Here is a 10,000-nt window from a genome sequence, read left to right on the forward strand (position 1 = left end):
CACATGATCCAAACATAGTGCAAGGCCTGCCACCATACACACACAGACCCAGTTCGAATATAACAACCCACACATTACAAGCGAAGCGAATGTGATCTAATCATAGCACTGTGTCACATAATCTCAAATGGCCAATACAATGGCACCTGCACAAAAGAGTGATGTGTGTTAAGTCTAGTTTGTGTGTCCTGTGCTTGTTTCTTGTTTCATAGTACCCTCAAGAAAATGAGATGGTGCATCTTTAGGGGTTATCTTTGAAACGAATAAACAAATTAAGTAATTAATTCATTAATTATGCACACATGTGATGGGAAATGAATGCCTATGAAAGCCAAAGCCCACCTGGGAAACTTCATCTCCCATTTTCATTGTGACACAGCACTCGACAGCACACAAGTGTTCACTGGAAATTGCACACAACGAAATTGCATTTGCAATTGCTCAGGGTACCTCAGTCATGGAGAAGGATGGGGGAGAGCACTGTTTAATTAGTCCCCCCACCAACCTGGCGGGTCGGGAATCGAACCAGCAACCTATGGGCTACAAGTCTGACGCTGTAACCGGTTACCCATGAGTCTGCCCGATATGATACATAGCAGAAATATCAAAAGTAAAAGTATGAGTAAAAAAGAAACACAGTTTCCTTCCAACACAGGTAGCTTGTCTGAGTAATCTGTAAAAATAATAATAATAATTGTATTTGTATAGCACTGTGTCATACAAGGCATGTAACTCAAAGTGCTTAACAAATGGGAAAAAAAAACATTGTTAGAGATGGATTTAAAAGGAGAGGTATAGAGGAGAGGCAGAAATAGCAGGAAGGCAGAGGAAGAAGAGATAGACAGAGATTGTAGAGTCATAAGGTCAACGTGGTTAGGACTAGGATTCCTAGATGCGTAAGGTCCATAGTGGCTGAGTGCCCATCATAACTCATAGATAGTCACACAGAGATTGGGCGCTCAGGTGCGGCCCCTGGTGGCATCAGGGGTGAGGAAAAACTCCCTTTCGCTTGAATCATAGTTTGTAAGGGGGAAAAAAAAAGCTCAGTGAGGTCTGAGAAAAAAAAACCTATAGTCAGGAAGAAACCTCAGGCAGAGACCAGCGGCCACCTAGGGGAGCCCCCTGCCAGGGCTGGTTGTGAGTAGTAAGGGCGCTGCGGCAGCTGGGACACTATGACGCCTTGGCAGCTAGCAGCTGTAGACCTACTGTATGTACTTGTCTTGTGATCAGCTGATGGTGCACTGGTTGGATCAACAGTTTTGGTGGGTTCCTCTTAGGTTTTCAGTAACAAATGAGTATCTCTATGACGGCACTTTATGTATGTGTATATATGCATGTACAGTATGTATGTGTTTTATTTTATTTTTTGGCGTTATGTGTATCAGTGTTGTGTGTATGTGGCAGCTATGGGGCACCTAAGTCACGCCCTCTACTTCCTGGTTCATGGGGCATGGGGGGGTCAAAAAATAATTACTGGGCTTGAAATGAGTGGATTTTCGACACAAATCCGAACCTTGGACCTCCACCTATGCACCACAAATCCACCATGACTCGCCTTGTTCACTTCCATTCAATTTTTTGCAACTTATTGCCCCATGAACCAGGAAGTAAAGGGCGTGACTTAGGTGCCTCATGGGTGTCCAAGACAAATTTCCTTCGGGACCATTAAAAAGAATCTTGAATCTTGAATCTTGAACAACACAGTTCACCTCATTAGGTACAATGGACTAAATAATGTAACAGCACGGTAATATCATGTGTATTGTATTTACACCTTGAATCTACTTTTACTTTTGACACCTCCGATGCATACTAGCACCACTGATAATAGTCCTGATGTTACGACGTAAAGAGTCAGTAGGCGCACAGAACAGTTCAGTCCACTATCATATCCACACCACAGGGGGGAGACGCAACTTGTTACCTATAAAAGGTAGGGGTTCAGAGGTCATGGGGGGAGTTTCTGGAGAGAGACCTCAGGAGAGGTGGCTCTCGCATGCTAGTCGGGCCTGCTAGGTCGTGAGCAGGCAATTGGAGAAAACACCTGCCGAGAGGTTTTTGTTGAAGACTGGCCGGATATTTAGAGACTATCATACAGCTTGTGCTTGTGTTGGCCCAGCGAACTCGAGCGTTAACGCTTGGACCAGAGGTAAACGCTATGCTCTCTCCCTACAGACATGCAAACATTTAGATCATACACTCATACTGCCACGTTAATGCACACATAACTGTAGGAGTTAGTCATGGCCAACTAACTATCTTACACTATGCAACACAGGATGCATTACACAGAATGGCAACCAATGCCAACACAGCTCTACCACACACCTATGATCCAATCCACGTATACGAATCAAGCCTATCAGTATAGCAGCAGCACCACACCCCCCAGCTCATCTACAAACAGAACCCAAAGATAGCACTACCACACACACCTGGTCCAAACATAGCCACGTCACATGAAACGGTTCCAAACACAGCAGTGCACACACACAAAACATGCATACACACGCACGCATACACGCACACAGGCACGCACACACGCATGCACGCACGCACGCACACAAACATCCAATGATCCACACCCATGATTCAAACATAGCCGTGACAACACACACGACACACACATGTGAACCAAACTTAGCAGCACCAAAGGCGGCCCAATAGATGGAACAAGTGGGTCAGGTTTTCCCTCCGTACTTCCTCCATGATTGACAGCTTCATCAGCCACTCACAGCTGCCACACCAATGAGGTGAGAAGTGTCATTCATGCAGAGGACAGCCCAGCATGGACATATGGCTGACCGGCATGGACACTACAGCAGGTGTGTGTGTGTGTGTGTGTGTGTGTGTGTGTGTGTGTGTGTGTGTGTGTGTGTGTGTGTGTGTGTGTGTGTGTGTGTGTGTGTGTGTGTGTGTGTGAAAGAGAGAGAGAGAGAGAGAGAGAGAGAGAGAGAGAGAGAGAGAGAGAGAGAGAGAAAGAGAGAAGGGAAGATACGGAGGAGGAGAGGAGGAGGAGGATAAGAGGGAGAAAGAGGAGGACGAGAGATTGGAGGAGGAGGAGCAGGAGGAGGAGGAAAAGGAGAGGGAGGAGGAGAAGAAGGAGATGGGTAGGAAAGAGGAGGGTGCGGAGGAGTGTAAGGGAAGAGCAGGAGAAATAGGAGGAGGAGGGTGGGGAGGAGTGTAAGGGAAGAGCAGGAGAAAGATGAGGAGGAGGGGTGTGGAGCAGTGTCCTTGGACTGTCATTTCAGCTGCTTCGCCTTCATACCTCTGGACACTGTGCTGTAATAAGGCAAGGCTGTGTGTGCGCATACCTGTGTGTGCATACCTGTGCACACATCATGCCTGTGTATTTCTACTTTTTGATAAACACAAGTTGACAATGATCCCTTTTGGGCGTACATGAGCTGTGAAAGAATCCTTAATCAACTGTGGGGTCAACTGAAATGTTTTGTGTGTGTGTGTGTGTGTGTGTGTGTGTGTGTGTGTGTGTGTGTGTGTGTGTGTGTGTGTGTGTGTGTGTGTGTGTGTGTGTGTGTGTGTGTGTGTGTGTGTGTGTGTGCGCGCGTGTGTGTGCGCGTGTGTGTGCGCGTGTGTGTGCGCGTGTGTGATTGTGTGTGTGTGCGCGCGCGTGCGTGTGTGTGAGGTGTACTACTACGGCAAAACAATTGCCCATATTGCCACAAATAAAAGCTACTACTACTACTACTACTACTACTACTACTAATTCTACAACTACTACTACTACTACTACTACTGCTACTACTACTACTACTACCAGGGGTTTAGGATGTTTTAGTGGTGCTTCGGCAACACTGAACACTAGTTGGGCAGCCCCTAGCTCAGCACCGTTTTAAATATTATGAAAATCTTCAGAAATTAATGCACAGAGATCATTATAGTCATAGTCATAGCCAACCCTAACTCACTATCAGCTGATAATGTGATAGTCATTGGCGCTAATAACTGCAGGTTCTGTATCCTTTTTTTTTAATACAAACTCAAATCCAAATCCAAACTCATTACACTTAGGGGTAAACTGATGCCAACTAGTTCCAGACTGAGATTTGACATGATCATAAACCTCCTCATCCCCACCAACCTCAGAATTTATTTAACCCTATCCAGACTGGGGGGGGGCTAAAAGTGCCCGCACCAACTTTGATGTCGTATAATTCCTTAACGACTTAAGCTATGACTACGAAACTTTGTGACTTTTCCTAACATTTAGTTGGCTACAGTTAAGTACCGAAAGATTAGGTTTATCATTTTTGCCGTTGCCATGGCAATGGTTTTCTGACAGGTATGTCTGACCAAAAATCACTGAACCATATCTATGACGCCATATATATTCATATCTTTTTGTTATTTCCATTAGCATCATACAACTTTGTGAGCATTTAAGTGGTCTGAATTATAAAATCATTAAAATTCAAGTGCATTACCTAAATTTGATGGAAAATACATTATGGCGATATTTTGGGCATAATAAGATGATGATGTCATAATGACGTCATCATACCAGATAATTACACAAAAAATATGTCATTCATAGATGTCCATATGTAGATCATCTTCCCCAAGTTTCGTAGTCATACGGTATTCCGTTCATGAGTTATGAGGGGGGTCAAAAGAGCCCCCCCCGCAGGCCCAGGAATGCCAAAAAAGCCCAGTCTGAATAGGGTTAAACTACCGAATTTGTTTTCCTGTCATTGCTTTTGCTGCTTGTTTTGCACCCACCACCTCCCCTGCTCCACCAGACTTATCATTGCCAAACAATGTCATACTGTTGTCATTGTTGCTTGCTCTGTTCTAGGGGGTATGATGCCTTTCCAGCTAAATGGAAGGCACTCCACCTGATGATGCTGCTGTTCCCTGTCTTGGCTTCCATGGGGCTCATGGAGAAGCCGGGGAGCTTCCTACGAACAGAGCCATACCGCCAAACACAAATATGCAATCAGAAATAAAGCTTCTGAAATGTATCTCTGTTTCTCATCTCATTTTTGACTAGAGTGGATCTGACAGAACTTTGTTTGGCTATCGGTTGGCATGTACAGTCTATGATCACAGAATAAGGATAGATGTCCTTGTTAAACTATTGTATGGTTCGATTCAAATTCCCTGACATTTTTGGGTGCAGTGGGTAAGTGGAGAATGACTGTATGTTAATTTAGGCAACAGTTTCATTTTCGGTCAACATTTTCAAACAGTGGTGTGCCTTGGCTCAAAAAAGATTGAAACAACGGTTATTGACAGCATAAACCACGTCCTATTCAGCCAGACCAGAGGGACCCTAGCACTGATCTCTAAAATACTATACACAATAGTTAAATGTCAGTCCCATGGGCCCTACAGGAAGGGCCATGACAATCTCTATGAGGGTCACAGTCATCCAGTGGTTCCCACACTTTTGGATCTAATAATAGTAATAATAATAATACTTCTACTACTACTTCTACTACCACTACTACTACTACTACTACTACTAATAATAATAATAATGATAATAATAATACTTCTACTACTACTTCTACTACCACTACTACTACGACTACTACTACTAATAATAATAATAATAATGATAATAATAATACTTCTACTACTACTTCTACTACCACTACTACTATTACTACTACTACTAATAATAATAATAATGATACTACTACTACTTATACTACTACTACTACTACTACTACTACTAATAATAATAATAATAATACTAACTGCATATAATACTGTATAGCACAATTCATTCAAGACATGCAGATCAATAACAGTTAGATTAACAACAATATTAAAGAGTAGTAATAATGAAATTAGAATTAAAATGAATAAATAAATGTGGGACCAGATCAACTCTTTATGGTTGGCAAGGAATCAAACCCTAATTTCCCTTTACAGTTTTTTTCTTTTTGATATTCTGTCTCTCCATGTTAAAATACACCTAACACCTACAATACACCTAAAATTACAGCTCAAAATCTTCATTAGCAGGAAAAGCAACAATATCAGCAAGGGATCAAATACCTAACCTGATTTACATAATCTGGCTGCGTTCAGCTAAGTGATGCAGGGGCGTGGGCAAGAGTCAGGTAATCAAATACTATCATTATATTTTGCTAATTTGAAATTCACAGGAAAGAAATATATATATATATAAACCACTCAACTGTATACTGTTATTAACCAATGTATGGAGCAGTTATAATATTTAAACATTACATCACATGAAAGCATATATTCAAGGTTTTACACACACAGGGGGTGAGGTGGGGATTGCAGTGTTGAGCTGTTTGATGGAGTTTACTCATTATTGCATTCCAAAATAAAAAAAAGAGTTACAAAAAAGGTTTTATGCATACCGTCCCTCCGTCTCTTCATGATCCATCTCAATTCTCTCTGTGTGTTATTTTACTGTTTATGTCACACCTGTGCAGCTGACGGTCTCTAATAACTACCTTGACTCACTTTCGCACACTCTCACCAACTCTCACTGCCAATTCCCTCAAACCATCGCTAATTCTCTCAGATCTATGCTAACTCTCTTAAATAGACTGGGACAATGACAAACAGTCCAACACACAAGCACAAACTCGTCCACTGTCCCTTTCTCTTTCTTTCTCATTTTTATTACACCCGCCCCCTCTACACACACACACACACACACACACACACACACACACACACACACACACACACACACACACACACACACACACACACACACACACACACACACACACACACACACACACAAATCACGTCAGGCCTTGCCGAGCAAGAGTAGCAGCATCAGATTAGGCAAGCAGAAAACCAGACATGGGAATCTCCACCTGCTAACAGCAAACCGGTCTGGGCTGCATTTTACGCCTGCTTTTCCACACACACACACACACACACACACACAAACACACACACACACACACACACACACACACACACACACACACACACACACACACACACACACACACACACACACACACACACACACAGACACACACGCACACACACACACACACACACACGCACACACACAGTACACTTTCCATGACAAACTAAAGGTATGAGATGAGGAGTAGTGAAGCTTCCGTTCAGCAAAGTGGAAAGACGCGTGTGACGACACAGTGGCCTGTTGTCCCGAAATCCCCCTTCCACCCTAGATGCATTCATCAGCCAGAAAAAAACCCTCAGCACACATTTTAATGTACACATGTTATAAATGGCCATTAAACGCTTCCCATTGCATGCCATTTTAAAACATACAGTATTATTAACTCATTTTTTATGGTTCATGTTTTATAACGAGAGTAACAACATCTTTCCCATCGAACCATGTGACCTTTTTCATTTATATTTCATTCAATATATTTCATTGGCTAAATGTATGTAACAGTGAGCTATATATGGCTAATGTATGTGTAAGTATGCAACCGTATCTCTTTCATTTCGTGAAGTATTCACGAAAAAAATAACTTAGTTAGAGTAGAGCAGAGTAGGATAGAGTTCCATTTATTGATCTCAAGGGGAAATTAAGGTGTCAAGTAGCATACACACATACATCAATACAAAAAGACATTGCCCACGAGACATTACACACATACTTGAGCCCTATCTCTGTCATTTCGTGAAGTATTCACGAAAAAAAATAACTTTAATTTTCGTGGTGCATTCACGTTATTGCCCGTTTTTCGTGGTTGGGCAACGAAACGCTGCCTATTCATTTGAATTGCCCGACTGCTGCCTAGCGACCCACTAGTTTGACGCCCTTTCAGTACCGTCACATGGTAATCAAACATTTCAAACAAGCAATTTAGGGTTAGGGTTAGGTTTAGGGTTAAGGTTAGGTTTAGGGTTAAGTAGGGTTAAGGTTAGGGTTAGGGTTAGGGTTAGGTTTAGGTTTAGGTTTAGGGTTAAGGTTAGGGTTAGGTTTAGGTTTAGGGTCGTATGACATAAGGCGTAAGTACCGAAAGGGCGTCGAATTAGTGAGTCCCGAGTGTATCAGCAGTGTTCTGTCAGCACCCCCTCCCTGCCCCTGCAGACGCTTGGATAACCATAGCAGCAGTGGGGCAATTCAAATGAATAGGCAGCGTTTCGTTGCCCAACCACGAAAAACGGGCAATAACGTGAATGCACCACGAAAATTAAAGTTATTTTTTTCGTGAATACTTCACGAAATGACAGAGATAGGGCTCAAGTATGTGTGTAATGTCTCGTGGGCAATGTCTTTTTGTATTTATTGTATGTGTGTATGCTACTTGACACCTTAATTTCCCCCTGGGATCAATAAATGATACTCTACCCTACTCTACTCTACTCTACTCTATATTATATGTATGTTGTATAACAATTCACTGTAGATCATGTTTCATCAATTTATAGGCTAGGGGGTGCAAACACATTTCATTTAAATGTTTTGTGTAAATTATCAATATTAATCCCTGTGGTCATGATAATGAGCCATGTCATATGAGACAATGTGTAATGCAATCCGTCCATTCAGGGCAATAATAATCCCACACATTTTTTTTTTTGTTGGGGGGGGGGGGGGGGGGGTTTTAAAAAGAGTAGTATTTCTAAAAAATATATAGGCCTACCTTTAAAAAATTCTCCTTCATGAGCACAACAACCACACCAACATAGATGCCATATCTGACCTCTCCTGTCCTGTTCTTGAACCCAATACCTCCACTCTCATCATGACCTCTCCTTGAACTTGACCTCTCCACCCTCTCTCCCAAACCCTGACCCACCTCATTCGACCAATCACCTCCACCCTTACAGTGACCTCCCACCCTCATCTTGAAACCTCTCTCTAACCCTGAGATCTCCACCTTACTCTGACCCAGGGATGTGAAACACAAATTCACAGTGGGACAAAGATGTGCTCCAAAGGCATGATTTAAAATAAAAATGAATGGAAATTTAAATGACACAACAGGCCAAATTTGGCTGCCGGGCTTGAGTTTGACATCCTTGCTCTGACCCATCTCGCCTTAATCTGAGCTCTCCACCCTAGCCCTGGCCTAGCCTGGGAAATCCCATGCTGCTTTGCACAATCGTTCTGATCTGAAAGACAGCATGGATTCTATCCCTCCGCGAGGGTACCAGCTCTAGGGCTCCAATCAGAGAGCGGGGAGGGGTGGAAAGGCAGTTTGGTTGAATAGATACAACTGACGAGATTGGCTATGGACTACGTATAAGCCAAATGATACATTCGTAATGCCCAATAAATGGTCATGGGCAATTGTAAACCACACCTTTCCTACGAGAAATTGCATAGGTAGCCTCCAGACTATTTTACTTATGACTATTTTTATTTTACTTATGACCATATTTGACTAAAAGTAGTTGCCAAGATTGTGCGTATACATGACGACTTGTTAAGGACTTGGTAAAAATGAGACTTGGACTTGGACTTGGACTTGACTTGGTTTAAGTATGACTTGGACTTGGACTTGATTTGGTCAAATGTGTCTTAACTTGACTTGGACTTGATTGGAAGGACTTGAGACTTACTTGTGACTTGCAAATTAGTGACTTGCTCCCATCTCTGCCTCCACATTCACCGTGAACCCTCCAATTTAGCCCTGTCCTCAACTTTACCGTGACCCCTCGGCCCGTACTCTGACCTAGTTCCTTTAAACAACACCTCCATAGTTACCCTTACCCTGAGACTGACCTCTCTCCCTTTACCCTGAGCTCTAACACCCAAACCCACCCACCTACTCCCTCCAACACACACCCCCATCCACCTTTACTGTGACACATCAACCCTTGCCCTGACCTCTCCACCCTAAACCTGACCTCCACCTTAGGGTGAACTCTGGACCTAACGCCTAACCTGCCAACCCTAACCTTACCAACGCCTCTACACCCTGACCATGCAGCCCACAGACTTCTTATACTATACAAGTCAGTGATGCAGCCTAACGCTGACCTCTCCTACCTGACTCTGACCTATTTCCTTCAAACAACACCTCCATCCTTACCCTAGGCC

General features: G+C 43.0%; 1 protein-coding gene across 2 annotated transcripts in view; it reads right to left on the reverse strand.

Annotated features, from left to right (window-relative positions):
* The window catches only part of dgkzb (diacylglycerol kinase, zeta b), a 73,377-nt gene that overhangs the window by 56,374 nt on the left and 7,003 nt on the right, over nucleotides 1-10,000 (reverse strand). The window lies entirely within an intron of this gene.

The sequence above is a fragment of the Engraulis encrasicolus genome, chromosome 4 (genome assembly GCF_034702125.1).
Source record: "Engraulis encrasicolus isolate BLACKSEA-1 chromosome 4, IST_EnEncr_1.0, whole genome shotgun sequence".
Lineage (NCBI taxonomy): Eukaryota > Metazoa > Chordata > Actinopteri > Clupeiformes > Engraulidae > Engraulis > Engraulis encrasicolus.